Source organism: Tursiops truncatus, chromosome 5 (assembly GCF_011762595.2).
Source record: "Tursiops truncatus isolate mTurTru1 chromosome 5, mTurTru1.mat.Y, whole genome shotgun sequence".
Lineage (NCBI taxonomy): Eukaryota > Metazoa > Chordata > Mammalia > Artiodactyla > Delphinidae > Tursiops > Tursiops truncatus.
Genome location: NC_047038.1, coordinates 54,510,151 through 54,526,205, shown reverse-complemented (window position 1 = coordinate 54,526,205; position 16,055 = coordinate 54,510,151).

Below are 16,055 nucleotides of genomic sequence, written 5' to 3'. Positions count from 1 at the left end.
GGACTTTTTTAGTTACAGAATTGTAGAAACTATGTGTATAGAAAAACACAATTTAATAACGATAAAAAAAAAGAATTAGTTAACAGCAAAGACACAAAAATGAGTATAAAATATATAGCTGAATCACAATAATGGCAGAGCACAAGAGCAATGGAAGGAAGCAATGATATCTTAATCTGAGTGATGAACAAGATAATAGGGCTCTAGAGATACATTATATCTTGAATGGTCCAATGTTCTTTTTTTTTTTTTTGCCACACCAAGTAGCGTCTGGGATCTTAGTTCCCCCTCCAGGGATAGAACATATGCCCCCTGCAGTGGAAGCATGGAGTCTTAACCACTCGACTGCCAGGGAAGTCTCTTGAATGGTCCAATGTTCTTTATGATGCCTACTGAGTTTTCTGCTCTTCATCGTTTTCTGTGTCTCCTCACTCTGTACTTCCAGTACTGCAGACAGCCTGAATAATCACTGTTACACCTCCAGTACTGAGAAGAGACTGTGTAAGAGTGATCACTAAATATTGAAAAAAGAATGAAAAGAGTGTATCTTTCTTGCTGAAAGAACCTAAAACACAACCTGCATCATGATTCACATTCACATATAATTTTCTCAGATACATTTCTCCATCTCCAAGAATAAAATCTTTGCGTAGACTGTGGGAAATGAAGTTGAACAACTGCAATTGCATCTTCATGGAGCTGCCTTTTAATGTGTACTATATCGTATTGTTTTTCCATGATGCACATGTAAGCTCCTTATTGAAAATAGCCATTACCCTTTCCAGGTATCAGCAGTCATACCTTCAGGCTACATTCTTTATTTGCAGCATGTCTATGTTTTGTTAAATTTAAAAGTTACTTCACCAAAGACTTGATATTTATCTTCTACCCAGGTTTTCAAAGAGCCTCAGTTCACAGTGAAAAGCTTAGGTCACCCAAAGGTAAGAGAAACTGAATAAATAAACACACACACAAGTGTAAACACAAAATCATGCACCCTGCATAAATCATAATTATTCACTTAGTCTTTATAATTGAAATGAAGTAGGACTAGAAATACTGTACAATACCCAATTTTAGAATAATTGTCAGCAGTGTGATTGCTTGTCCCTAAGATCCGTAATCACAAAATGTCTGAGATAAAATGGATAAGAGACATTATGTGGTACCACCCTCTCATTTTCCAGCTGAAAAAAAATAGGTTTCAAAATCAAGTGACCTGATGTCATATTCTAAGTATTTATCTTGATGTGATTACCACTGCCCTGCCTGTGTTGTCTTACTATATTATATTTTTCCCTCTCTCCTTCCTACCATGAAAATAGTGTCGTCTGCCTACATTAAGTGACTTGACCAGGCTTTGTTTATTGTTGAGGCTTGATACCACCATCCAGGCTCAGCGTCACACAGCTCTCTGTGCATGAGACCTCTACGAGTGGTTTTAATGATTAATCAATGTATGTACAGCTCTTTGAAAAATATCTGAAAATGAGTAAACATTTAGTAAATTTTAGGTGCCATAATTATGCCTAACTAGGCTGTGAGATTTCTATACCCTTACAACATATACTGTGTCCCTTCTATGAGCTGGCATTCCAATTTCTGGAGAAATAAATGGATTATTCATTGCCCATTCTGTTGCAACTTTCAGTCTCCTGGAAGTGTGAGATGACAAACTGGTAAATTCTAATTTGCATAATAAGTTTTATGAAATGAATATTAGCAGGACTTATAAGAATACAGAGGAAAAGTGAGTGCTTAGAGAATGAGCTGTTATATCAAATCTTGTTAGCTCTTTTTTTCCCCAGATATATAGAATTATTTTTATTGCATTACGTTAGGTAGTTCAACTTTGTGAAGAGGATATGTATGGGTGGTGAGTAGCCAAAGGAATTAGGTCAGTTGTTGTTATTGATATCTATTCTTACTATTTCCTTTTCTCTGTTTGCTTTACATTTATTTTGCTCATTTTCTAGTTTCTTGGGATAGAAACTTAGATTAAGACCTTTTCTCTTTTATAATGCAAGCATTTAGTGCTATAAATATCCCTCTCAGCTTCATTCTACATATGTTAATTTATTTTTATTATTATTAAGTTCTCTGTATTTTTTATTTTGAGACTTCCTTTTCGATTTATGGATATATTAGAATTGTGTTGCCAAATGCCCAACTGTTTGTAGAATTGCCTGATGTATTTCTATTACCGATTTCTAGTTTAATTATTTTATGATCAGTGAGCATAATCTGTATGATTGCAATTCTTTGAAACTTGTTGAGTTTTGCTTTATATCCAAGGTGTCATCTATCTTGATAAATGCTCCATAAATGTTTGAAAAAAAAGATGCACTCTTCTATTGTTGAATGGAGTGTTCTATGTATGTCAATTAGATTTTTTGGATGGTTATTTAATTCAGTTCTATATCCTTGATAACTTTCCACCTATTATTTCTACAAATTAATGAAAATGAAATGTTGACATGCCAAAGTAGAAATGTAGATATGTCAAATTCTCTTCCCATCTCTATCAGATTTTGATTTATACATGCTGTGGCTCTGTTGTTTAGTGTCTAAACATTTAAAATTGTCACGCCTTCTTGGTAGACTGATCCGTTTATTACTATGTAATGTCTCCTTTTGTCTTTAGTATTTTTTTTTACCCTGAAGCCTACTTTATCTAATAATAAATGCTTTTTTAAGGTAATATTTACATGGCATATCTCTTTTCATTCTTTTACTTTCAACCTACCTGTTTCATTATATTTTAAGAGTTTCCCACAGAGAGCATACTGTTGGGTTATTTTTTTCCACACTGCCAATTGTCAACCTTTGTGTTTTCATAGGTGTAAACCATTTGCATTTTAGATAATTATTGTTCCATTAGATAATTATTCATAAACATTTAGATAATTATTAATTGTGACCTTTTCTCTCGTTTGCTTTCTCTGATTCAAAATCCTCCTTTTTTCTTACTTTCTTGTGGTTTACTCAAACATTTTTATAGGATTCTATCTTCATTTATTTATAGTGTATTTGAGTATATTGCTTATTATAAATTTTTTTTTAGTTTACTCTAGTTATTACAATATACATAAACAAGTAACTCTTTGAAAAGAAGCATAGAAAATGTACTTCCACTGAGGGATTTTTATTCTCCTCATCTTTTAAATAAAATTGTCTTTGATGTTTCTACTACATGCATTGAATACATCAGATAGTATTCTGATGTATTTTGATGTGCTTAATTATGATGTGTTTTCATATAGATTTTGTTAGGTTTATCCTACTTGGAATTCACTGAACTTCTAGAATCTGTAGGTTTATTTCTTTTATAAAATTCCAGAAGTTTTCTAGTTTACTATTTATTCAAATACATTTTTAACAACACTTTCTCTTCTCTACATCTAGGACTCTAATTATATGAATGTTATTTTTGTTATTGTCACACAGGTCCCTGGGACTCTGTTGTTCTTTTTTGTAATCTATTTCTCTCTGCTTTCCAGATGGAGTAAATTCTACTGACCTATCTTCAAGTTCACTGATTTTATCTCTGTCAACTCAACTCTATTATGGAGCCCATCTAGCAAGATATATTTTACCTGTTGCAAGAGTGTCTATAATTGCTAGGGAAGCATTTTACTTTAAAATCTTTGTCAGATAATTTCAACATCTAAGTCATCTCAGTATTAGTTTCTCTTGACTTATTCTCTCAGTCAGAGTGTGATTGAACTGGTTCTTTTATGATGAGTGATTGATAATTGTATCCTGGATATTTGGGGTATCAGACTAAAATTCTGGTATTTTATTTAGCAGGCAGTTACTCTGTTTAATTGTAGTGCACAGGTCCTGGTGAAGGTAGATGCTCAGCTTTCTATTGTGTTCTGTTGATACTACCCCAACAAAAGTGGAGCTCTGTCTCACACTACTCTGTTACAGTCAGGTGGGCATACAAGCAGCTCCCAGCTGGGCACTACCAGAATGGGAGGGTAAACCAGAGTGATGACTAGTCCTTGTTCACACTGCCTTATTCAGTCTTGATGCTGATGAAGGAGTGTGAATGTTCAGTTTCCCACTAAGTCCCACTGAAACTAGGTGCCAGGGGAATTTGGAGTGCTGAAAAGCCCCAACTCATACTGCCTTGTTCAGACCCTGGACTCTGCTGAAACACTCTGGCAGGGGAATCAAAGCACTGCCTGTTTCCACTAAGCAAAGGATGGAAGATTAGCTTCCTGCTTGCTAGATGAGCACCACCACCAGGTGAGAGTTTGGAGCATGATTCCCTGCTTCTGCAAGGTGAGGGAATGGGCTGGAAGACCAGCTGCTCAGTCCTGCTAAAACCTCAAAGGTAAAAGTGCACATTTTCTGCTGATGTTTGGCTGGAATAGAGCAGGTATTTCCAAATTGCTTCCTGTTGGTAGTCGACTGTTTTCCTCCATTTGGCTAGAGAAATGAGGCTTTTCCTAGAGCTATTTTCATCTGTGCCTATTGGCAGGTCCAGATTGGAGGCTTCTGGAACTCCCTTTTCCAGAAGGGAAATGTGAGACAACTAGCTATTAGACTCATCACCATTTCATTCCTCGCATTCTAAGGTCCTTAGGCAGTCTGCTCCCTTCTTTCAAACTTTTAAAGTTTCTGTACACTGGTTTGTTATATTATTTCCAGGGTTTTTTAGTAGTAAAAGGAAGGTTTGGGGAGGAATAGGGCTACTTTATATTCACCAAATCTTCAGATTAAATGTCAGATAATTTTCCAGGATAATTGAATAAAACATTGAGGATTTACTCTTATATACAAGGGATAGCAACCTCTGTGAATACTGTTCTCCGTCATTAACTTTATACCTTGATTCAGTCTCTTAAATGTTCTGAATTTTGTCTCCTCATGAAATGGAATAGATGATTTGAATTGAATAGTCGTGAAACAACACACTGAACACAAATATCAATATATACATTGACCTACTTCTCTCATTCTTGTTCTTGCTCCCATCACTTTTCCTCTCTAATCCTATATATAACTGATTCCTATTTCTAAAAGCAACCTGTCCTCTTCCCTCTAGCCCTATATACTTAGAACATACTTTCTATAGAGAAAATGTCTCCTGGGACTCTATTGCTGTCTTACGTGTTTGGTATTCCAAGAAAACCAAGGACAGTGCTCTGAATAGATGAAATATCTTTTGGCCTGTGTCATAGAACTTGTGATAAAACAGCTTGAAACCATACACCACAAAAATTTCACCCGAAAACTCATTTTTGTTGGATAAGGCATTGTCTTATCTGGGAGATGTCTCACTTGACATCCAATCAGTGCCCATTAATGAATTAATGTTTTATTTGTGTTACTTGACACGTTAAAATAAAAAGAAGGGGTCATATGGAAATAAGACATAGATTGTGATGGAATAAAGAAAATTCTGGACTATGGCTGTAGGCAGTGAATGTGATATAAGATGGTAGTAGACATAAGATAATCTATTAGTACTCCTCTGAAAGAGTTCGGGCTGGGGTAAATGAAGGTATAGGCTGCTCTGACCTAGGAGAGGTGTGAATAGGATAGAACCATGGGAATTTAAAAAACATTGTTATAGAATTTTCACAGATTTGAAGGTATGCGAGAAAATAACTTATTTTGAAATTACTTTTGGTGACTAGTTTGTGTTCTTTTTACCTGAACATGTTCTGAGACTGAGCCATATGTAACGTTTTTGATTCAGGGCATCCAGAGAATCCCTGAAATAAGGCCTTAGATAATAAAGTTTGTCATTTTGCAGGCAGGACTTTTTGTTAAATAAGATCCCAAAGTCTTTGAGATAATTTAAGCAAAGATGTTAAGAGGAGAAATACTGGTGAAGTAGATGAGGCACAATATAGTGTCAGATGATTTATACATAACTCATGATAATTATCTCAAATTTCATCTAAGTTAAGGCAGCCTAAATCCATGTCATTGTGATACAAAGTCAGACAATGAATAAGACTGTGGCAATTTTCTGAACTTCAGTGGCCTAAAACTATTTCAATGATGTGGAATTAAGAATAAAATTCTAGGTCCAATATAATTCATATTCAACCAAACAGGAATTTTGTTTGTTTATTTAAAATGATTTCAATATTTAACTTATAAAGTACTAATCTAATATTCCTTCCCTTAGGGTTTTTGTACTCTGACATATCAACTGATCTTCTTTTGTTATTGTTTATAGTTACACTTCTTTAAAAAATGATTGAACCATGCATTCTGTTAGTTCCCTAAATTAGCTATTTCTCAAATACATCTGTACATGTAAATGTAATCTATACATGGCATGGAATGATAAAATAATGACTTAATATTAACTTTATATTTTAATTTAACACAGGAAAAGTTAATTTATATATCAGTGTTATGCCAACAAGATCAAATGGACTTAGAAAAGCATTTTTTTTAATTTTTCCTGATTTCAAGATTACTATTTTAGAATAAAACTAATGATATTGCATTAATAATATCTCATTTGTCCCAGACAATCATTTCACCAATCCTGTCAACACTTTTTAAAATCCCTTACATTCATTTTTAGGTTTGGATAATACAAATTCATCTCTTGCTGCTATGAAATATGTATAGTCCTTTCAAATAATGCCATCCACAATTGATATAATATAAATAAGTTTTTATACACAAAGATGCATAAATGCAACTATTATGAACAGCTTTTGTCTTCATTTAAGTATAATTTTATGCGTATACTTGCATGTGTGTATGTGTGTGTGTGTGTGTGTGTGTGTGTGTGTGTGTGTGTGAGAGAGAGAGAGAGAGAGAGAGAGAAAGAGAGAGAGAGAGAGATAATCCACATATGGGTTCAATATTTAATGTCTTCTTTTATGCTATTGCTATCAATCAGATCATCCCTAATATATACAGAGAAGTTGTTTATCTCCAAAGTAGCAATTACAGTACTGCACTGATGGCACATCCATTCATATTCACTTCCTTTCTTACTCAATATATTCATTCCTTTTTCTCCACCTCCCAGCACAGTGCTTCCTCATCAAATTCTAAGTGTTATCTAGTGAGTCTCTTTTCTGTTCTTATTTGACAAACATCAATTCTGAATCACTACCCTTGTTTGTGTCAGTTCTTTTCATATCCCCCATGTTGGGGATGCCAGTGAAGAGACAAATTTATGTTATGAAAACTGGGCACGTTTGTGTTTTGTGTCAGCTTGGCTGGGCATTCTCACCTCTGGTTACTGTCTCCTTTGTCATTGAAATATCTGTTGTATTGACTTACAGTACCCTAAGTCTTCATCAGGAAGGAAGCTGTTTTTGAATATGTTCTAAAGTCTACAGAGTAATCCAATTGAAAAAATGATTGGGAATCATTAAATTGTCTCTAACATTTACAGGGCTGTGACGACTTTATTAGCTTTGTCACATAAACATTAATGCTTTCTCCTTCAAACTAACTGTGGTTTGCAAAATCTCACTCTGACTGTCATTAAAGACATCTCTGTTTCATTGAAAATTCTCACTGCACTGGTTCCCAGGTGCTTTCAAATTTCTGACTAAAATGTGTGCTTTCCTTATGATTAGACTATAGGGCAGACCTAAACTTATTTTTTATATGTTCAATCACCTCGCTACTTCCATTTAGATTTAGAAATCTGACACCAGAGCTGATCAGAAAACCCTTAAATCCACAAATACATATATTTCATAAGAATAGTTTTTTAATAAATAAGTTTAATAGGTTTCCTTTATTCCTTTGAATACTAGCACTGTCCAAATTAAACTAAGAACAAAATTTAATTGATTATTCATCCAGAGAGAACTTCTGGTTCCTTAAAAAGTACCTCAAGAGGACAATTATTTGGATGGAATAGGACTAAGGTGTAGGCCTCGACTTTTCAGGCCCAGAAAGATTTTCTACTCTTCATAGATGTGATTGTTTTTAAGAGAACCTAGCTCACACTAACCAAACAGAAATGGCTGATGTAAAATCCAGAGGTTCAATTTCTCATATCATTAAAATAATACAACTGGAAGACTAACAAATGTGCATGTTGGAGATCAGTGCAAGACCTTCCAGTGAGAAAGTTCTATTGAAAAGAAACTTCTAATCAATACATTATGTGTTAAGCACACTATCATAGCAAGGAGAAAACCTTAAAGATGCTAAAGGTCAGTGTCATCAAGTCATTTATAATTCATCTGTCTTTTCTGTAGGAGTATTTCTACGCAGCAGAATGCATGACTGCTTCAACTTATATGAAATGTTTCCTCTTAACATCTTAGGTACACTGACATATCCTTGCTGGATGGAATACCTTTTCTAAGATGTTATGACAAGTCTTCCTCTTTTGCCCAATGTCTTTCTGAGGACAGAGTCTTATTCAATTAATTTGGGTAATCTTCTTAAGTAATTTTAGCTTAAAAAGTTAATTGGGCAATACTCTTTTAAAAATTAGTTCAAGTTTACTTGATTAAGTTTCCTTAGCTACACCCTACCGAACAGGATAGTCATAATGTTTATCGTCCAAACTGAGACCCATGTTTGAATCCTGTTTTGCTGAGACTACAACTGTAACTGGATTTTGTCAAACAAACTGGTGTATAATATTACCCTACTTGTAGGTAGTCTATACTTTTTCAGATCACTAATCTCATCTGTGGAATTTAGTTGTTTCCTCTTTTTTGTTTGTTTGTTTTTTGTTTTTTTGTGTTTTTTTTTTTGTTTCCTCTTTTTACTTCAAAACTCTGGAATTAAATTTTTGTCATTCTTGACTTCTTAATGACTATTGTTCTTTCCTCTATATGGTTGCTTTAGACTCATTGCATACTGTTATGCATTTCTTTTTTTCTCACATCTTCATGATTTCAGTAGATTGCTGCAGACATTAGGATTGAAAAATAATAGTTGTTTGGTTACATATTATCCCTAACAGCCTTGTTAAGATGTCACATTTTCTCAATTTCATCTGAAAACTTCTTTTAGGGAAGCAAGGTTGGGACAATCTCAACACACATACTCCAAGTCACCCCAAAATGTATTTCCCTTGGTAGAGACAATTCTATGTGCTCATGTTATGATTAGCTGAGGCATTCTGGGTAATGCAATGTGTATCACCTGCAGGTCTAAAGTTTGATATCTCCCAAGAAACCGCTTCTTTTCACCTCTCCTAGATGGATTCAAAGACACCAGTGGAGGATTCTGGTGCCATAGAAATTGGCAGAAGGATATAATTAAACTAACCTTGGCCCTGCCTTGCAGACTCTCTCTTGTCTAAGAAACAAACTTGTATAATGGAAAGCCACAGTGCATTGGGGTCATTTTACTATAGCAGTTAATCTTCCTTGACTGATACAGGTGCCATTGAAAAGAAATTAATGAAAACTCGACAGAAAAGCCTATCTAAAATCATGGGATACACTGGTGAAATAACTACATACTTGTCAGTGCACATAAGGCCTTTCAATATTTTCTCCAAGCATACTTCACTGATAGTTTAAATCATTATTTAATGCATCTAACAAATATACATTGATTGCAATTTTTCTTTAGATTTTATTCATTGAATAATGTATATCAAGGTCTTACTAAATTGTCTTATCATCATACACCTGTTCAACTAATCTACATTCTCAATTTACCACTTTGCCATTAATTCTTCTAGTCTTTAATCCATTCTGCCCAGTGTTTCCTGGTCAATCTTCATAAGGCACCATTGTCCATGCATCCCCAATGACTTCCTCTTTATGACAATATAATGTTAAGCATTTTAACCTTTTATTTAAACTTTTGCTATCTTCTCTAAACTACCTAAAATGTCCAAATGACCAACTCCAATACTAATTGAACACCCACTATATTAAACCCTATGTTAGTCATGTATCATACTAACAAGTAATTTGTACTTCCTACTTCAATGATGAAGATAATAAGCTTGATAAGGAATGACTATGCTGCCCCAGATTGGATTGCTAGAAAGTGCCAGTGTGAAAACTATAATTCAAGCCATTTTTATTTTAACGTTTGCCTATATTCTGCTAGTACTTTTGCCTTACATCATGTTTATCTCAAAAAGGATGAGTGAAGATATATAAATGGTCATGGAAACTGAAACCATTCAAAACTATCTTAGTAACCAATAGGAAAGAATTATGATTATTTCATGAACTTTAAAAAATTTTCAAATACTGCAAGCTTTCTTACTGATGGTAATAGAGGTATAGAAAAATAAAAAACAAAGAACGCTATTATTTATTTAGTGTACAAATTAAAATATTAGAAACATTGAAAATTAAAGTTTTCTATTTTTTTATAAAAAAACCTACCAAGAGTAGTTTGAATAGTGCTTGTCTTCTTCTTTCCCTATAACATACAAAATGGAGTGAGCATCTTTTCTAATCTTTCTTAACATGGATCAATTTCTAACATGTTATCCTTTGTACTTTCAATATCGTAAAAATTTCCAAGAATTTCTTAAATGTGAAGATTTTTTTGCCAACACTTCCTCTGGGAGATTTTGATTCTTCTCCTCACAACAAATTTCCTCATTTATGTAGATAAAATTTGCCTTTATTAAGTTCTTCCTCTACAGTCAGTCTCTTGAGTGGTGGCAACGTCAACATGTATATAGTCAACTCTTTTTTCTATAACTCCACTTACTTCCTATTTGAATTCCACTTTGTTTTGTTTCTCTGTTGCATTTTCATTTTTGCTGGCCAATCTCTCTTTCAATTCTCCAGTTTTGTAAAATGCCATGTGGGTTTACAACTGGAAGACAGGGAGGCAACTGCATGCTTACCTGTCTGTGCCTGACCTGACTAACAGGTGTGCAGTGACCAATTACAGACAGCATTTAAAAGAAGTGGCATAATTGGTCACTGATCATGCTATATATCTGTTAATTATGTAGTGATTTGTGGACTCAAGACCAAGTAGCAAAGTTTGTACTTTACACAATTATTTACAGTTAATATAGAAGCTGAAATTTGAGACATATTTTTGGGGGACTAGTGTTAGTTAACTAAACCATGACGACTCAAATTCATACATATTCATAAATTATTCTCAAACAGTCAATTCCAATATTTATGGAAATTATTTTTTCTCTTATATATAATTTCTTTAAATCTTTACCTGTTCTTGTGGCCCCCTTCCCTTCTTGATTTTTACCTAAGGATTAAGGCGGGGAATAGTCCATCGTCAGCACATTTATATTTGTTGTTTTCCTCCTTCTTCTTACTCTTCTTTTTATGTAGATTCTCTTAAGCTCTAGGGCAGGAGTCCCTAAAATACGTACCCCCAAGGGGCAAGCAAGGAATACAGTTGAGTATTGCAGAAAAGGGACTTATGGTTAACTGAAGGACTCATGCTCCTTGTGATAGACTATCTACTGGCTCCAGAAAAATCTCAGAGATTTTTGAATCTCTGGTCATGCCAGAAAGAGAACTCAATCCTCCCAGATATTTGGAATTTTTTCCAGTAGAAAGCAGAAAATTTTATTTTATAAAAATTGCCTTGTATGGCAGTTCCTCAAACAATTAAAAACAGAATTATCACATGATCCAGCAATTCCAGTTCTGAGTATATACTTAAAATTTTTAAAACATAGACTCAAACAGTTATACACCAATATTCATAGCAGCATTATCCACAATAGACAAAAAGGTGAACACAACACAAGTATCCATTGACAGATGGATGGACAGATACATACAATAGAATACTATTCAGCTTTAAAAAGGAAGGAAATTCTGACACATGCTATAAAATGGATGAATCCTGAAGACATTAAGCTAAATGAAATAAGCCAGCCACAAAAGGATAAATACTATATGATTTCACTCATATGAGGTTCTTAGATAGTTAAATTCACTGAAACAGTAAATGGAATAATGATTACTAGGGGCTGGAGGGAGGAGAGAAGGCAGAGTTATTATTTAATGGGTACAGAGTTTTAGTTTGCAAGTTTTGCAAACACCTAATGCCACTGAATTATATATTTTAAAATCATTCAGATATGCTATGGATATATAAAAACCATGCCTTACTTTAAAACTTGGTAATTCATTCATGAAAAAAAAAAAACGTGTAGGAAGAGTTGAATCCAAGTGTTTTAAGGGACTAATGCTGATGAAACATAACAGTGGGCTCCATAAGAAAAGACTAAATAATTGAATATATTACTGATAGGAGAGAGCTTCTGTTTTGACTTGTTGAAGGGAAACACATTCTCTTAACATTTACATATCTGATGATTATATGACTTTCACACAGGCTAGCTTCTGCTTCAAGTAATTTTTAAATTATTTTTCCTCTTCCATTACTTACATAATTCAGATCCTAGTTCTGTAGGACATTTTCAGGTGATTTCTAGTTTTGCAAAATCATGTAAAAACTTTCTAGGCCTTTCTACATGGTTATAGCTAGAAATATTAGTCATGGAACTGATTGCAACCCCATGGAAATATTCATCTAATCCCAAATAAAATATATCCCTCCTTAGCAGAGCCTCCTTAGCAGATTTTTAAAATGCTCATGGCCACCGTAAGATGAAGATGACCCATCATGAGGGAAAGTGAGACAAAAGAGAGGTCTTAGTGCAAAGAGTTAACCAGTTAAAAACAAGAGCATTCTGGGTTGAAAAATAAACAAATTGTAATTCTGAGGGAGCAGTATACAACCAAAGAAAAAAGGAAAGAGTAAAGAAGACACTACAGAAAAGGGTAAAATGTGGTTTAATTAGCAGTGCTGATGATATATATTAAACAGTTTTACTTGGGTAGTAAGATATAGACATTGGTATAACCTAGGAAGAAAGATAATGAGAATTATAACTCCATAAGATCCCTGGGTAAGGAAATTTTTAAATTTGAAAGAGGGGTAGGGAGAAGAAATAGAGTTTTGTACACAGAAAAATAATTATTTAACAGAGCTTTCTCAATAAAACAGGGGGAAGAGATTCTGAAATAGAAGGCCAGTGCAATGAAGCAATGGTAATAGGACAGGGAATGTATGAACTTGGCTGAGTACTTGGCAGAGAGGGAACACCAGATTTATGCACTAATGGTGCAAGATATAACAAGGAGGTACTCAGAAGAGGAAGAGATGAGTAAAATCAAGAAGACTTACTTGCCAGCTACATTTGCCATCTGTTAACATGACAGTGCGTCATAATGCAAAATTGTTCATAAACACTAATTAATCAACTTTAAAAAAATACAACCTGTGACATCTGATGAAACACAGATAATTGAACACTTGTCAATTTACAGATTAAGCAGAATTCATTGACAGCCTGAGTATTCAAACTGTCAACAAAATTGTGTGTCCTGTGAAAGAGAAATGTTATTCTGAATACTGTTTTTTAAAATAATGTCTTTAAATTTTTTAATTGACAAATATTTTATGGTTATGTTCAAGATACTAACTAAGACTGAAGTTCAAAAAAAGAAAAAAAAAAGACTGAAGTTCTTAGAGAAAAGGTAAAATGTTGATGAATATGATACTAAGATTTGGGGATACCTTATATTATGCACTGTCTCTCATTAATAGAAAATTGTGCAAATGTTCATAGAATCATAATAGAAAATTTAGAGGAAAATAAATTTTGAGCAAGAATGTATACTGTAATTATCATCATTGAGTTGGTAGTTGATTAAGTATGTTTTCCTATTATTTCTTAGGATATGGTAGATTTTGCCATGGAAAGAGCAAGAGTATTTTGGATTGTAGAAGTGGAGGGTATTTTCAGAGGCAATCATGACAGTAAAATCAAAATTCAGTTGTTTCCCTGGTGGCACAGTGGTTAAGAATCCACCTGCCAATGCAGGGGGCTAGATTCAAGCCCTTGTCCACGAAGATCCCACATGCCGCGGAGCAACTAAGCCCGTGCGCCACAACTACTGAGCCTGTGCTCTATAGCCAGCCAGCCACAACTACTGAAGCCCACATGCCACAACTACTGAAGCCCGTGCGCCTAGAGCCCGTGCTCCACAACAAGAGAAGACACCACAATGAGAAGCCCGCGCACTGCAATGAAGAGTAGCCCCCACTCGCTGCAACTAGAGAAAACCCACATGCAGCAATGAAGACCCAATGCAGCCAAAAATAAATAAATAAATAAAAAATTTAAATCAAAATTCGGAGACCTCATGGGTACAATTTATTTCTGCTCTAGCAGGATTGATTATTTTCCTCAAGGTGGATGACATGAAGACAATACTGGTGAAAAAAAAACTAAAATATAAACATCTCACTGCTACCATGGAGATAAGAGACAGCCCCACTTCTAGGCACTTCCATTTTTTTTTTTACTTGATCTTGTCACACACTTTTATTTCTATCATTAGATCCTTAAAGTTCTATCTTTTTAAACTTCATAACAGTTGGACAGATGAGATGATCCAGGCTTTTGTTCCTTCAAAAAGCAGACAATATCATGGTTAAGATATTATAAATGAGTAGTTACTGAATCTATTTAGTTGAGAGTCAAGTTGTTTACAGTCCATTCTCATGGAAAAAAATACGGATCATTTGAGATTATAACTGAAGTTGTATATTTTCATGATTTAGGCATAATGATGTTTTACTGATGATCTTCTATGTTGTTTGGTTGAGAATCTTACATGTTAGATGGTAGAAGGTGCATGTATACATTATTTTAGCATGCCTAAGCCAAAAAATAATCATTAAATATTTTTGGATACTACTTCTGATTTAGTTCATAAGGATCATTGTAGTAAAACTGAACTTGAACATTATTACTAAGAATACAAGGATATAAAAAATATCTTCCCCTTTATTATAAAAATTTTACAGACACAGTTTGCAGAGATTACTTTTAAGTTTTAGTTATTAATTAGGATTAAAAAATAAATGAGCATAAAAATAGTTGGCTACTGTAAGGACAATCCTTTTAACTATAGTCACCCTTTAGGTTAAATATCAGATTTGAAATACAGCCTTTAAAGAACTGTGACAAACTAGGCCTTCATATTTTACTTTTCTTAGTAAAATAATTTGAGTATTGACTATATACTTGTACGTGAAGATGTCTCAAAAAAGTCGGAGCTTGTGAGAATCTGCCTAGACATTTAGGCATTAATCACTTTGCAATCCTTTTGTAACACAAAATTTGATTGACTATTATTACCAAAAATTGTTCCATGTGCTTCCAGATGAGTGTGATCTAGTATGTCAGGTAGTGATTTAAATCATTTCTCTTGAATTTAGAAATTAATGGTTTCTTATCAATAGATTCATAATGATATCACAAGATCATACAACAATATGACAGTACTTAGTATTAGAAGCTCTTTGTTAAAAGAATTGAACCCTTAGGTTATTGTTGATTTTACATCATTGGCATTTGTTCTCTGGAAAGATAGTCATAAAAGGTATGTTCTAAATTAGTAAAGAAATGACAATCTGAAAGTGCAAGCAAGACACAGTAAACTTTTGAAGAAAAGTAAATAGTGTATGATGCATAAAGTTTTTCTTTCTCTTTCTTTCTATTTCTTTTCTTTTTCTTTCATCATTTTTCTCTATTTCCTTTCATTATTTTTTTACCTAAGCATTGCTATTGCCTGAATTAACTAATGGGAACGTGTCTCTAGAAAAATGGTTGTATAACAGACAGGAGAATGATAACGTTCAAGGAAAAAAAAATAAAAACCCAGATGTATATTTTCTCTATAGTGATATATGTTCAAAAGGAATTTCAAAATGTAATAACTAAAAATATTTGTAATGATACACATAAAGTTTTTTGGCCTTAAGGAATTTCAGAACTGATTTTTTCTTTTGCTACAGATTTGCTGACCAGTCATTACTGAGATCATCAGTTTTAACTAGTAAATTTATTTCATTCAAGTGAAAAATATATTTGCTAATTTATTCCTCATTATGTTTTTTTTAACATAGGATAAAATATGAGATTTTATTTCTTGAAAGGTTTAATAAAACTATTTTTATAGAACACTTCACTTTTAATCTACTGAAAACCTCAATTCAATAATATTCATTGAACATCCTATATATATTAGCCACTGTATTTGACAATGAGA